The 15,536-nt window shown below is 42.2% G+C and overlaps 1 protein-coding gene across 4 annotated transcripts in view; it reads right to left on the reverse strand.

The window, feature by feature from the left end:
• The window catches only part of ZFYVE9 (zinc finger FYVE-type containing 9), a 59,275-nt gene extending 46,058 nt beyond the window's left edge, over positions 1–13,217 (reverse strand). For 2 of the 4 annotated variants that reach the window (XM_032192738.1, XM_032192733.1), the window contains exon 1: positions 12,432–12,575. The gene's annotated coding sequence lies outside the window, so the exon portion shown is untranslated. Of the gene's footprint in view, positions 1–11,712; positions 11,795–12,431; positions 12,576–13,171 lie in introns of those variants that run through there. The other 2 variants (XM_032192736.1, XM_032192735.1) reach the window with 2 other exon arrangements.
• Between the last annotated feature and the right edge of the window lie 2,319 nt (positions 13,218–15,536).

Raw genomic sequence — 15,536 nt, forward strand, 5'->3', positions numbered from 1 at the left:
CTCAAGTGCTAAAATGTTTGGAATAATGGCAATGTACCTTGCACCCAACAGTTTGGCACTTCATAACAGTTCCTTTTCTCAAATGAAGCAGCAACTTTTAGTTAAGTTTTACATGAATATGTGTTTGTATTACTTGTCAAGAATTAATGTAAGTAGAAAGACAATTTACTACCTAGGAAAGCTGCTCCCTCAAAGCAGCCCTCGGACCAGTCTCGGGACACACTGTCACAACAGTGCCCATATGGACAGTGCATGTCCATACTAAATGAATGAAAGCAAGCTTCATTCTCCAATGCAATTATCTTTCTGAACTTCATCAATTCTCAAACATCTATTCATTCTGCACAGAGACAGTACAGGGCTGTTCTCCTCTCGTGGGTGCCAAACACAAGAAGGGCAGGCGTTATGAATTGTTTGGGACCCAGCATTAGCACTGTCTAATTCACACGCAGGAAAATGCCTGCAGTGGCAAGGGCTTCAGATTGGGCCACGAAATAAACATTTCAACACAAATTGTTCTCTTAATAAATGAAACCAGCAGCCATGAAATGTGACCAAAAAAAAAAAAAAAACTAATTTATTAATGGAGGCTCAGAAAATAGCAACAGAATTTTTCAAAAATACCTTGTCTAAGAAACACTTCAGGATTAAAAAATACCATCAAAGTTTGTCTTAGATCCATTTAATAAGAAATTCTAAAAACAGCAGCAAGAGGTGAGATATAACAAATATTAACAAGACAGTCTCTGCTTACCCTTTTCCTGCACCAAAACCCCATGATGACCAAGTATTGCTTGTTTTATTTACCTTAATTCCCTGACGTTCCTCCTATTCAATGCAAATTAACCAAAGAGTAGATTAGGGCATGGCAGGCTATTTCGGTGGAACACAACACTTTGTACCAGCTCTCTACCCGCAAATGCTGACAAAAGATAAACTATTTCAGTGTTGCATTGGTTTGTCTTTTTTTTTTCCCAATCAATTCCACAAATAGAGATGGATGACGCCTAAAGCAGAACACAGTTTCTCTAATTATTTCACTAATGTTTGCATTTTTTCCCTTTACTTTTCCCCGTGCCATTTTAAAGCTATTATTTTCACTTTTGTCTCCAGCCAAGTTTCCGTAAGGAGACATTCACGCATGCCAGAGCAGCAGTAAGGCAGTCAAAAGAGCAGCAACTTCAAAGAAGCCTTGCAGAAAGTATCACAGTCAAAAGTAACAGGGAGACGAGAAAAATTGCAGCAACCTTCCCAACCTTTGTCCTTCAGTAAATAAGAGAAAACGACCCAACAGAGAAGGACACCTGCTTTATAAGACCTTACAGTAGAATATAAAGTCCATTTCCTACTTTCTTACTATTTCAAGGAGAAAGAAAATGATTTATTTTCTTGACACAAAAACCGGTCTTGCCAAAAAGCCCATACTTTCTCAGCACACTACAGAGGCCGGGCCGTCAGCACCTGGAGACAAGAACCACATGTCCTCCTTATATAACTGCTTTCGACTGGCTCGAAAAGTATCCACAACTGGTTCCCGTAAAGAACAAATAGCTAGGTTTACACCGCAGTGCTGCCTTCAATGCAAATTTTTCCAGAGGAGTAGTTAGGTAAAAGAGAAAATCCTTTCCTGAACTTACTCACATGCTCATACAGCTCAATTCAAAATGTAGTGTCTTACATACCTGCGTTGTCAACACTGCTTTACACAACTCTAAGTTTAAAATATTGTAAACCACAAAGAATCCATTCACAGTGTATTAAACGTTAATTAATATGAAGCCATGTTTCTTCATTTGTGCATGGATTCCACATAATGTTTTCAATGCCAAAATTTGCTTTTTAAAAACACTTGAAGACCATCATGGACATGTAGCTTTTATTCAAAGGCTTGAGATGTTTCTGTACTTGAGAAACAACAATTTGACTATTAGAAGTTAAAGCTTAAAAGATTTGAAGAGTAAAATTATTTCAAGTTACACGCTATACATCTCAGAGCAGATTAATCCTGTGTTGTAATAGTTTTTAAGTTTTTCCTTCTTTCTAACGTAGGGTAGAAGCAAGAACAAATCCCAAACACACAGATCTTTGTTTCAGGTATTTCTTAGGCTTGGGCAATATGTGAGAAACTGACTAAGGTCGCCTAAAATCACTAATTAAACGCCAAGGAACTGTCCTTTTTCTAAAACCCCAGGGGAGCCATACTTGCAGGTGCTGTTAGCAAGATCTGTATCTGATAATAAAAGCCAGAATTGCCACACAACCAGAATGGGACAGATAAAAAGGACAGCGGGCAGAGGGAAACTGCTTTGCTACCATTTCCTAGCCCATCAATTCTGAGTTGTGCCCACTGGGGAGAGAAGCTGCTAGAAGCAACACAATTTATGCACTCAGCTGCTCTTTAGAGAAAGGGCAATCTGTACAGAAAAGCAGTCTGAAAGTCTACTGGCACTTTTTACTGAACATCAGTCAATCTGCTACTAAAGCTACCTTTATCAACACGGCTGGATACATCCTCTTTCCAACGCTGCTGTAGTCATCTTTATTCATTTAATAGCTTTGTAACGACAGCTTTCTATAATCTTTCCCATATATTCTTTTAATAGGAAATAGCATCGTTAGAGGCAGCAAGCAGTTATTATTTCCCAGATCCTGTGTTTTGCAGAGCTGGATCATCATGTGTTTCTGAAAATAGATTCAGAGATCTGTGAATGTTTCTCTCACACTCCCTTCAACCTGAAATTATCTCAAAAGAAGTAACTTTTAATTCCTACTAGCAGTTTATTTCTCCAATTGTACTGACCTATTTATAGTATAGTATCTGAGATTAACCTGCTATATACATATACAGACAATATATATCAGCATATATACAGACACACACAGACAATCACTAACACATTATGAACAATTCTTGTCTTGTCAAACGTTGAGAAGTTCATTCCCACATGTTTGTGACCAGGACCTACCTACCCTACTGATGCTCACCGTGCATTACGTCTCAAGTCATCTGTAACGAGTACCTCACTCCATACACCTCGACACAACCATGGCAACAGTGTGTACTGAAACTGGCTGCACTGCTATTTCTGAGCATGATTCTCATTTGCGCTGAGGTCCATTAACATCCTTTTAACAGTGCTGAAGGGACTAGATACTAACCAACAGAACTGGTGAGTGTCTTGCATTCATATTCACGTCAAAGCTTTTTTTCTTGCTCCAGTGGTGCAATATATCAATCAGGACATTTGCTCAAAATGTATGTTAGACTCAGAAAAGTTTTAGTTATAAAACTAAGTGCCCATAATTCTGCAACATTGTAGTCAAAGGAAATAAAGACTTAAAAGATACAAAACAGAATTTCAGAAAGCATTCATTATTAATGAGTCAAGACATTGTTTCCAGAAATCTTTTGGACTCTAAGGTCTCCAAATCCTCCAAAAACTCAGATGCAACATTTCTCAGACACCCGAGAAGTAAGAGACCTTGGCAATTCCTTCGCCCACCAATAAGGTGGTTCATTCTGCACTGCCATGGATCCCTACATTTTTTCTTTCTTCTCCCCTTTCAGACTACTGTTATATTCTTGAGTTCCATTCTCTGTCTGTTCGTCTTGTTTTCCCCCCTTAAATACATTCCTTCCTCACTCACTTCTTGCTGCAACCATTTTCTTTCTCCCTTACCCATGCTTCCTTCTTTCTCTGACAAAAGGAATGAAAAACCCCATGTTTCAACCTCACTGTTCTCGTCATTATTTATTGATGTCATGGCACCTTCAGGAATCCATTTAAAGCCCTCAGCTGTCTGCAGTGTGGAATATGACTTGGGCATATACAACACCAGGTGTCCAACAGCCAGGATCAGCACACCCACCTGCTTCCCTCAAGCATCTGTCTGAAAGCCCAGGTTCAGAGAAGTTTCATTTAATACAGGAGTGCCACTTTTTGCATTTCCTCAAAGTAGATGGTACTACCACATCTGCAAGTCAGCTGTACAGAAATGAAGCTTAACGGTAAAAGAAGAGAGAATACAACTACGAAGTGCATTACAGGTGAAGAATGAGGGAACAAAGACACTAAATATACACATATCTATTGCCCACCAAAGTTTTATTTCTCATCATTTAACACCCAGGTTCATTCTACAGGGGTATACAAAAATAATTAAAAAAATCTATGCAAAAATATCCATGGTAGGTTAAAATGTATTTTATAGGTGGTATTAACTAAAACTAGAGTAAATACAATGTAAAGGATATTATGTCAGTATTAATTATATTAAATTTCTTGGAAGTACTAAAGTATGTAGGTAGACTGATGCTACAGTAATGACATTAAGTTACATTAATAAAAGAATTGAGGAAGAGCAGCATGATACATAAGTATACAGGGGTTTTATTCAGTCTTCATCATTTAGACAAAAATACAGTAAGAAATCCTTACAATCAATGCAATTTGACGTTTCAGTTAAGTGGCTATTTCAACATACATGCTGTTTAAAGCAATCTGATAATAGTATAACCTACCAAGCGTGCTTTATGCATACTTTTAAAATCACCAAATAAAAGATCAAAACCATACTCTTTATGAACTAACCAAGATCCCGCTCACAAAGCAACTTCATAACACGCTGACCAGTAATGTGCTCTGCAGGGCTATCCAACCAGCCAGCCCCCAGAGAGGAGCTATGCACCGAAGCACTGACCTCAGGAGAGCTCCAAGTGAGTTAGCTGTGTCTTTTGCTACAAAACACAAGCCTCAGAAGCAGCCAGCAGCATGCATTTCCATCGTAGGGCAGAAAAACGTGCAATTTCAAAAAGACTGCTAAATATATTCCCAAGAAATTAACAGGCAGAGGGAACTTGCCATTTATGCAATCTCAGTTCATATTAAATGTTCGTTTATCTGCATTACAGTGCAGATAAGGAATAAAAATTACATTGACCTGACTGGTTCACTGGGTACAGTTTAAGTGGTATATTTTAAACACGTAATTTCTGTGTCCTCTCCATCCTCTTAAGAAACCTCAATATTCCCAGCCTCAGTAACACAAATTAGAAGAGGACTTATGTACTGGGCCAGTGCTCAGCACTATTGCTTATCAAGTGTTGTATTTTTTATTTGACTTCCCGTGGAAATGAAGATTACGGAAGCACATTGTTTGCTTACTATTTTTAATGCTGGTCTTTCCCCCCCCAAAAAAATTGTTCATGAAAATTAGTATCTGCACTGTAAAAACAAATGCAAATGGCTCTTCTCTGAGGGAAAGGCAAGCAGAACTCAGCTGCTCTATGTATTTTTGGCAGCAACCTGCTGGGCAATCAATATCCACACAGCTCTGGAAAAACAGAATTAAGGTGTTATGTGAGAATGTCGGGGTTACTGCAGAGGAGAAGGAAGGGAAGAGATACTAAGGGGCAAAAAGGATTTCAATCTCCAGGATTACAAGCTTTTTTCATTCCAATGATGGTAGAACAATATGCTTACAAATAAAGCACCTCAGAGAACTCGGGTACATATAACATCAGATTCAGTTTACGATACAGAACTCATTCAACGTATCTTCTACTTCATAATGAAGCACTGTTCTCTCCATGTCTAGATCTTTAAAGAATTCCCATGCTACTTACAAAATCTCACATAAATTCTGAAGGATTACAGGCAGAAAAGAACTGGCCATCAGAAATGAATGTGGTTTTAGAATCCCACTGCTTCAGCTAGAGTGATGGGAGTTCCTTCATCAGTCTGCAGGCCTGGACCAACACGCTGCAATGACTCCACCCAAGAACCATTAGGCACTTTTGAGCATCAGCTTCAACAAGCCCAGCTCTCTGTCCTCAGTCTTGCATGACATCAGGCAGCGTACTCCCTGGATCTGTGATGTCCTAAGACAAGCAAACATTGCCCTTTTTCAACAGTTAGTGGAGCGGACACAAATGGAGATGTAAGATCCAAGTTCTTCAAGCCCACTTGCCTTTCTTGCTCTACAACACAAGAAGAAAAAACAAATATGCTACCTCTTCAGTCACTGCACTTCCCAGTCTGGTGTGAAAACAAATTTGATTTTGTTTAAATTGATATGCAAAGCTCCCAACCACAGCACTTGAAGAGGGAACACATTTTTTCTTCTGCCTTGTAGCAGGGGCAGGGATTACCCAAGTCACCCCCAGACAGATCAGCAGAGTGCACCTCTTGCAGGTGCCAGATGCGCGGCACACCCAGGATCAGAATGAGGTGTGGGCGCAGCATAGACCGGAGGAATCCAGATCACCGGAACCCGAGCCCCACAGCTTACTGCTGATGACACCACTCCTAAACCTTCCTCTTCAAGTCCAACTATCCAAAAAATAAGAGACTGACAACAACAACAACATGAAGATGTTGAAGAAGAAAAGGAAAGAAATGAGAGGACAGTTTTGTTGACCAGGTTAAAAGAAACATAAGAAATAACAGTACAGAAGATAATAACTAAGAAACAAAAAAATCCCAGATCTGGAGCTATCTGCAATTTTTGTTCTATAACATCTCCCAAGCTTTCAATAATCTGACTGGCCAACACATTAAGCAATACATCTTATGCATAGTCACCTGATTTGCCAATTCTTCTTTAATTTATCATCACTTTGTATTTACTGTAAATTCATAGTTACAAATGGCTTGGCCTTTATTTTAGCGATCCTAAATCAACCATCTAGGTCACTTGTTGAGTGCAAACAGGCAAAGTCAACATGTATACTGAGTTCAAAGCAGAGTTTTGACACTACAAAACTGAATCTGGAAATAGAAAAGCTCCTCTAATAGTCAGTGTCATTCACAGATAGAGAAGCTATTATGGGATTTAGAAAGCTCTTTGATCTGCTCCTTGCACTGAACATCACCAACTCCTTTTAAGTTCACTGTACTATTTTCTAGAGAAACATATCAGCATACGTTCCTCCATTGATAACCTCCTGTGAATTTTCTAACGTATTTCACCCTATCACTTCCCCAAATAAAATTTTAAACTTGGAGTGAAATATGAACGGTGTACTCGGAACTCACGTATAAAGATTGAAGTCTATTATTTATAAGAGTTTCAGTATATCATAGAAGTAAACAAAAACTTTCACATTACAGGAATTTTAAAAACTGCAAGAATCCTGAAGTAAGTATTACTATGGCACTTCAGTAATTGAAATAGCACACATCAATCTCTGACATAAATGTGGCCTAACTTCAAACCATCACCTGGTAGGAAATGACCCCGGATTCTTTGTATGCTGGGAAGGTGGAAGGACAGGTTCCAGCCAGCTACCACTTCACTAACAACAAAATGGCACCGCACTTACAATAAATACTAAATAATTTGCCTTTTTAGGCAGGCCCCCAAATGCTCTCTGGCAAAACTGAAGTACAGGAAGTCATTAAGTGAGATTCATAATGAAACATTACCAGTAAAAATAGTCATAATTTGGTAAACTGCATTTATTTGCTAACTCTTAACAGGGCAAGAGATTTTTTCAACACGCAAAGGCTCAAAACATTGCCAGCATCTCTGATCGCGCCTAATTCCTCTGTCACTAATCATCAATTGCTGGGAAGCAGTCCTAAAATAGTTACCAAAGTGAAATCTACCAAAGTGAAAATACACAGAAGTATTTTCATATGCAGATAATAGAAGAAAAAACAGCTGCAGCTTTGTCTATATTAGGCTTTAGTTCTTTTTTCTAACTACTGCAACCAGCAGTTCAGCTCCAACCCTGCTAACTAACAGGAAGACACTAGTGAAGACACTTTACTGCTTTGTTTTATATACAAAGCCATACCCTAAAACAGGGTTCAGCAACACTATCAAAAATATCGGTTGATGCCTCAAGCCTTCATTAGAAAGCTTTCCATCTCTGTTACTTTGCTGGAACTGAACCAGTAGCAGAAATCTAACAAAACAATTTTAAGAAAAATTCCCACTTGTAAAGTCCTACTCCAATTCATTAGGCAATCAATCTCTTCAAAAATACTCATCAAGCTTCCTGTTGATATTAAAAGGCATGGGGGGAGAGGACGGTAGTACAGAAAATAGAAATAAAAATATAAAGTGTTAACATGCAATACAATCCTTGACAGAAAAACAAAGCTGATGTTAGCATTGGAAACCAGAATGCTTCTGGACCCTCAACAAACTCCCTTAAATAACTGATACCATCATGACCCCTCAGGCTCATAAGGCAGATTCATAGCTTCATTTCCCATCGAAGTATCAGAGATATAAAGAATATTTATATATTCTATATACAACATAGAAGCAGCATACCGAGAGTACAGCCATTAGCATTACCTGAAAATGATTCTATATGGAGTAATTGCTGCTCAAGAACACAGAGAAAAGTACAAAATAAATACATATATATATATACATATATATATATAAAAGCAAGTAGAAATCCAGCCTGAAGCCCATATTGTCATTTGCCCAATGTACAGTGGACACTGGGGATAGGATATGAGAAAAAAAATAATATATGGACACCAAAACTTCAAAACATAAGATAGTCAGATAAGATATTACCAAATTTCACGCAGAATTTTACACAGCAGCAAAACAATGTTAAAGGTCCTCATGGGTCTTTATAACAGAATTAAACTAAGGCAAAACAACCATTGCCCTAGTTTATACTTACACTGAAAGAATCACGGAAGCTATTCAGAGAGCACTGTAGCTCCACACTTTCTAAAATGCAGAAAATCTACAGATTGTGACTCCACACTTGTTTCACATGGTTTATCACTTTTTTTTTTTTTTTTTTTTTTTTTACTCTAACAGAACTATGCCTGGGGTGACTGGATTTCTTTAAGTTAAATCCCATTTGAGCAGACCTAGAGAAAGAATTCTGAAGGAACAATCTGCCCAGTGTTGTCACCCATAAGCTCCTGGCCACATACTATTTGCCTTTAACCTGTGTTTATAGATTAGTAATTACTCTAGTAAAGATCTTTAAAATAGTTTAAGTGACCATTTATGGATTTTCTTTGCCATTCACCTTCAGCCTATTTCATGCTGATAGGCTACTAGGAGGGCTGTTATTTCTGAAAAATAAGTATCAACATTACACGTTTCTACTTATCTCTTCTAGCAATACAACAGCAAAACAACACTGGAAATACTCAGTGAAAGAATACATTTAAACTTTACCCAAAAAGTATTCTTCCTATTCCACCTATCTGCTACGGCAGTCTAAATAGCAACATTCCTCCCCAAACCTAGCACGTGTGTGATGCAAAAGAGAGAAAACATCATAAAGCACATTCAGGAAACAAAGACAAAAGCCCTGAGTGCACATTCCATTAATCCCAGGTCACAAGATCTTCAGTGTTTCAAAATTTTCTCTAGAAACTAACGTTTAAAGGAATGACAAAGTTTAATACCCTAGGACAGTCACACTCATTCCTCCTCAGCTCCTCACCAGCTGACAACTACGCTCTTTAACATGTAACTGTGCGCATTACAATCTATAAATGTGAAATGTTTACGAGGAATCTCAACAGCCAAATTAAAAATAAATAAATGTTAGACTTTGGTTTGTTAACCAGACACCTAAATAATAAGTAGGAAAAAAATTTGTCTGTAAAAATAGAATAATTCTATCTATCAAATACTTGTATGTATAGTGATACTGGTTGTTTACCTTTATCTCACTCAGAATAATTTCTCACACGTATTCTTTGGATAACAATATAGCATGTTTTGCTCCAGCTGCTAGTCAAATACATTTGTATGAATGTGTATCCTGAATTCTAATTTAAGTAGACACTTCAGTAGAAACAACTATGTAAATGACGGATTCTTTGTATATCTTTTCAAACTTCCCATCCATTGACATTAGTTGACATAATTTTCCCAATGCTGCAAGATGTAACCAACACTTACAGCCAACACAGTTTTAGTTCTAACTTTGCTTCTAGAGGTGTTTCTATGACCTAGGCCTCATACTTTAACTTAGTTTCATCTATTTACCCTTGATTATACATTTCTTACCAATACAAAAAGCTTTTTGTAACTGTTTAGTGTCTGAAACATTTCTCAATGCATAACAAAAACAACAGGAGGGAAAACTGAGCATGTCAGTTCATATTTCTGTTCATTCCAAAGTTCAAGTCTCACAAGGAATGACAGAGTTCTAAAACAGGCTGTCTTAATTTCTTTAGACAATTTAATCTCAATCGCAATTAAAACAAAACAAAACAAAAGCAGTAATTTTCACATAAAAATTTCAAAGTAGTCTATAAATATACAGGTATCTTCCAACAGTGTTCTGGATCAGATCCCTGATTCATCAGCACACATACTAACTGTGTACTGCAATTTTTAGCCCTCATCTATTTTCTGTCAAGCAACTGACATGTATTTGAAAGATTCTCACCTTAATGCATCAAAAAGATTATTCTGATCAACAAAATATGAATACACAATTTATTCCAAGAGACATTTCTTTCTAGCCAACTTTTATTCAACAGCAAAGCTTTTGCAAAATAATTTCAAGTAATTTTTTCACAAAGAACCTGTAAACCAGAAAACTAGCAAGCTCTTTTATGCTAAAGTTTGCACAGAACAGGCCACAACGGACATTAGAAGCTTATCATTCCTTGGCCACAAGTTTTAATACTGCTTTTTTGTTTAGTTTCTACCTTTGTTCCCTGAGACAGTCACAGCCAGACGTTATGCCAACCTAAAAAAAGCCACTCTATTTCATGTCAGCCTTAGCTCCAGGCCTCAGATCCCAAAACATGTGTTTGAAAGTATTTAATCCCCAGCCTAATAATTGACTCAAAGCTACTCCAAATATCAGGACTCAGTACTGCAGCTCTGGGGTGTATTTTCTTCCCTTTTCACACACCAAAGAAGGCACCGTAAAGCAACGGGCCATTATAGAATCCAGTGTAACGTGCCTGAAGATGTAACTTGTTAGATTTAGATCAGAGCTTGAATTAGAGGAAAACTTGCCTGATTTTAGGCCCTTTTTCAGCTTCCATTTCAAATTTTCCAAGTCTCTGAAGAGACTTTTATTTTTGCCTCTCTGGTTCTTGTAGTTTTGTATGGCATAGCATAACTTTAAAAACAAAACAAACAAACAAATAAAAAAACAACAACACACCATTGGCTTCATACAGTAACAAAGGATTTTAATGTTGTTTCAACCACTGGAGGTATATCTAAAATCTGGATTCCTCCCATGCAATCAAAAATGATTTGGTAATAAAAGTTAATTATGTTTTAAAACATCACCTAGCCAATAAAATTCTAACCAAAGAAAATAAAAGGTTTTATATCTGAGTAGAGTGTCTTTCTTATTTTACTTGTTTATATAGGGCCCCTTCCAGTTTTGGATGTGGCCTGAAGCAAAATATTGAGGGCAGTGTCATTCTGCGATTCTAATCTAATACAACCATGCTTAATATAAAGACTGCCAGATCTTGAGATCCCTTATTCAGTCAGCTTCTAATATCTGAATTGAATGAAAGTCTGTGTAAAAAATAAATAAATAAATAAAAAGCTTTGTCATAAAATAACCAGGAATATCTATAAATAAACAAGATAGTGAACGCTGAAAGCAGAAAGGCTCTCAATTGCCATCTGCTACTTGTTTCTCAGCCTGGTTAAGAGATGAAAACAGCCCTTCGGCCACCCTCCATCATGTGCACCTATCGAACCGTAACGTTTATGAGCAAGTAACTAACCCACCTCTGCAGAAAGCCTGACACGCCAAAAGTGCCGGTTATTCCCCGGGTGAGATCTGACCACGGTGGCACTCATTAGAGATGTTACAAAACGCATGCCGCCGCTCGCCCCATCCCCCTCCGGCACTACCACCATTGCGGGAGTGACTTGTTACACATCGCGATGAGCGAGTAACATTCAGCGCCCGGGGCCGGAGCAGAGATCAGGCCATAAAAAGGGCACCAGATGCAAGCAGGGCTCCTCCCCTCCCCGGGCTGCGAGCCCAAGCTGCCCGCTGGCTCCCTCCGGGGCGAGCCGAGCCGAGCCTTGCCCCGGCGGCACACGGGGGGTCCCGAGGAGGCTCCGGCTGCCAGCCGCGATGAGCAGGGCGAGGGCTCTTCGTCCTTCTGCAGGAGCCTCGGAGCTGGGAGAAGGGGTCGCCTAGTGCAGGCACCCAAGGACAGTGGGGAAGGGGCTCGCAGGACCGGCCGGAGAGGGCTGAGGGGCGATCGTCCCTCTCCCCTCGGCGGCGTGCGGGGGCCAAGGGCGGCGGGGGAGGAGGAGGCACCCGCAGCCCCCCAGCCCCGGGCCGAGGCGGCGGCAGCTCGGGCCGAGGCGGCGGAGCCCTCCCCGCCCGCGGGGCCTCGCTCCGGGCGGTAGGGGCCTGGGGAGAGGGGTCCCCCGGCCTCCCGGGCCTGGGGGCGGACGGCTCGGCTCGGCTCGGCTGGGCTGTGCTCACTCACCTCGGCAGGCGGCAGGCGCCGCCGGGTCTGCATGGCGAGGGGGATCCCCCGGGGCCGCGCTCCGCCGCCGCCACCACCGCCGCTCAGCTCCCGGGCGGGCCCCGCAGAGCCCCCTGCGAGCGCTGGAGAGAGGCCGGCGCCCGCCCTCCCCGCCCGCCGCCGCCAGCCGGCCTCGCTCGCTGGCTCCGCGGCCAAGGCCGCCGCAGCTGCCGGCAGCCAGCGCCCCCTGGCCGGCCCCAGAGGCAGCGCACGGCACTGCGGCACCGCCGGGGAGGCAGCGCCGAGCCTGCCGCACCCCCGCCCCGCCGCGGGAGGGGTGACCCGGCACGGCCGGAGCCCGCCCGCCCCCCAGCCCCGGCCAAGCTCCGGGGGGGACCCGGGGGCGGCCCCGGCAACGGGAGAGGGCGAGGCGAGGAGGGGACCGCGGTCCCCCGGGCGCTTCGCGGCGACGCGCGCCGCAGCCAGCCGCACCTAGGGGCTGTTTGGAGCCGTCCGTGTTTTATGTGTTTGGTTTTTTTTTTTTTTTGGTATTTCGAAAAATAATTTCTCCCCTCCCCACAGCCAGGGATGCGTGTCCTGTGCAGGCACGGCCATCCGCAGCCGGCTGGGGAAAGGCGCAGCCACGGAGCCACCTGCTCAAAGACACGCAAGGCAGGATTCCAGAGGGAGAAAAAAATAAAAATAAACCGTATTCATCCCTCACAGAAACTGACTCAAAGTGCAAGCTGACAGGTACATACATGCGAAACCAGTGCTCGGAGCCTCGCCGATTCTTCCATTACACGGAGGGAGCAGGGCACCACCTCACCCCCCCTTACCCTGGCTGCAGGCGCCCAGCAGCCCGGCTGTGGAGATGAAACATCCCCGTGTGTGTGTGCGGGCCGCCCGCTGCGGGGCTCCCGGGGCGAGGGGCGGACGGGTCTCGGCCAGCCCCGGGCTCCCGCAGCCGCTGTGCCGCCTCCAGCCGCCCCCTGCCGGGCGGAGGGCCGGGGGCTGAGGCACGGCTCTGGCCCCGCCGCCTCACGAACGCCTCAGCCGCGTGCCGCCTCGCCGGGCCCGCGCTCTAACGGCTAACGGTTGACGGTTAACGGCTAACGGCTCGCGCCCCGCCGGGCTCTGAGGGGGAACCGCCTGTGAGGGCCGCCTCAGGGCGCCATGTCACCCCCGGCACGGGGGAGCAGCGGGCGTTGTGTTCTGTGCTCTCTTCGTTCACCCCACAGCATGTTTTCAGGTCTTCGTGCTTGCTGGCTAGCAGTTTGTAGGAGTTCGGCTTCTCTGCTAGCTTCCTACTTAAGACAGTGAATAAGGTGTAATGAGCCCTGGTGGTAACATGTAGGCCTTATTGCTCTAGGAGCATCAGTTCATCCCGCCTGAAATGAGAAGGAAGCTCTTAATGTTTATTCATTGATTCTGGTAGAACTTTGTGCTTTTCAAGCAGAAAATATAAGATACTCCCAATCAACTGAATCATCAATCCATGGGCAAAGAGCTGATGAGATAAAACATACTAATCAATCATATCTGGTAGTAGCATATAAATGGAGATGGGATTTATTTTCTCCCATAAAGCATTCCTGGTTAACCCCATCATGCTGTCTCCTTAGCAGTTAGTGGTGTCATGCTGGTAAAGCATAGATGAGGAGCTCTCATCCAGTCCAGTGCACAACCACTGTCCTCAAAACAAGTCTCATAAACAGCTCCGACTGCTAAACATGCAATCTGCCTGGCAAACAAAAAGGAAATAAATTAAAGGATGATCAATATAACGCTTCATACCCTCTAGGCAAATGCACACAAGTGCATAGGTTTTCCATCTACATATGTCTCAGAGTCCTATCACTACCCAAATTTTGATCTGCTTTAATCCCTCTACATGCAACTGTCACTGGAATTCAGCAAACACTGAGTGTTTTTACCTGAAGATCATAATTGGCTGTTCTGCAAGAAATCAATCTCATGAAAGCAGAGAGAAGGAAAGGAAAGGAAAGGAAAGGAAAGGAAAGGAAAGGAAAGGAAAGGAAAGGAAAGGAAAGGAAAGGAAAGGAAAGGAAAGGAAAGGAAAGGAAAGGAAAGGAAAGGAAAGGAAAGGAAAGGAAAGGAAAGGAAAGGAAAGGAAAGGAAAGGAAAGGAAAGGAAAGGAAAGGAAAGGAAAGGAAAGGAAAGGAAAGGAAAGGAAAGGAAAGGAAAGGAAAGGAAAGGAAAGGAAAGGAAAGGAAAGGAAAGGAAAGGAAAGGAAAGGAAAGGAAAGGAGGAGTTAGGAGTGATGGGAAAAGTCTCTACCAGTTAAGGTGATGAGGCATGGCCTCATACTCTGTCCTCTCTCTATCTATGTGCATTTTGGATGCCACATGACTTATTCCCAATGACGATGATGTATCTAGAGAAGCAGGAACTCAGAAAAACTCAAGTTGCTTCTTCAGGCAGTTGTGGTGCCATATGTCTGAAATGAAATCAGGAGTCTGTCCTTCCTGTCTTCTGATTGTGCTCCCTCTGCTCGTGTTCAAACAGAAAGTATTTGGGTATGAATAGTAAAAAAAAAAAAACTACGTGCAAAACAAATCAATAATCTTGGTCCCAAGTCCCAGCAAGCCCGTAAGACACGGACCATTTACTTGGCACATTCAGTGAGACTGATAGTTACAAACTCTGAAAAAAAAATCTTAATCTCTTTGTAGTGTATCAGCCTCACGTCAGTGAGCATCTACAGTGTTGTGACAAGAAAAACACGCCAAATAGTACCCCAGATGATAGCATGGACATTTGGTATTGATCCACCACTTCTTTTCTAAGTCTTTTACCATCTTTGCCCAGCTCTTTATGAGAAGATAAAAAGAAAGAGGCATAAAGGACAGTGTACGGATGTGGAGACTCCAACCTGCAGAAAGGTAGTGGAAAGGAACTGGAAAGTGGGTGACAAGATCACAGTTAGAAAGGTGAGGGGAAGCTGTGGGATGCCATCCTTGAAGTGGGCAGCTGAGAGCTACAAAGTCAATACAAAGACATGTTTGTAGCAACAAATGTACGTTGAGAGCTAGGAGATGATACAGGATTCAAAGTAATGCAAGAATAATCTATGAACAATAGCTATGGAGAAACAAAAATGTT

This window comes from Aythya fuligula, chromosome 8 (assembly GCF_009819795.1).
Source record: "Aythya fuligula isolate bAytFul2 chromosome 8, bAytFul2.pri, whole genome shotgun sequence".
Taxonomy (NCBI): domain Eukaryota; kingdom Metazoa; phylum Chordata; class Aves; order Anseriformes; family Anatidae; genus Aythya; species Aythya fuligula.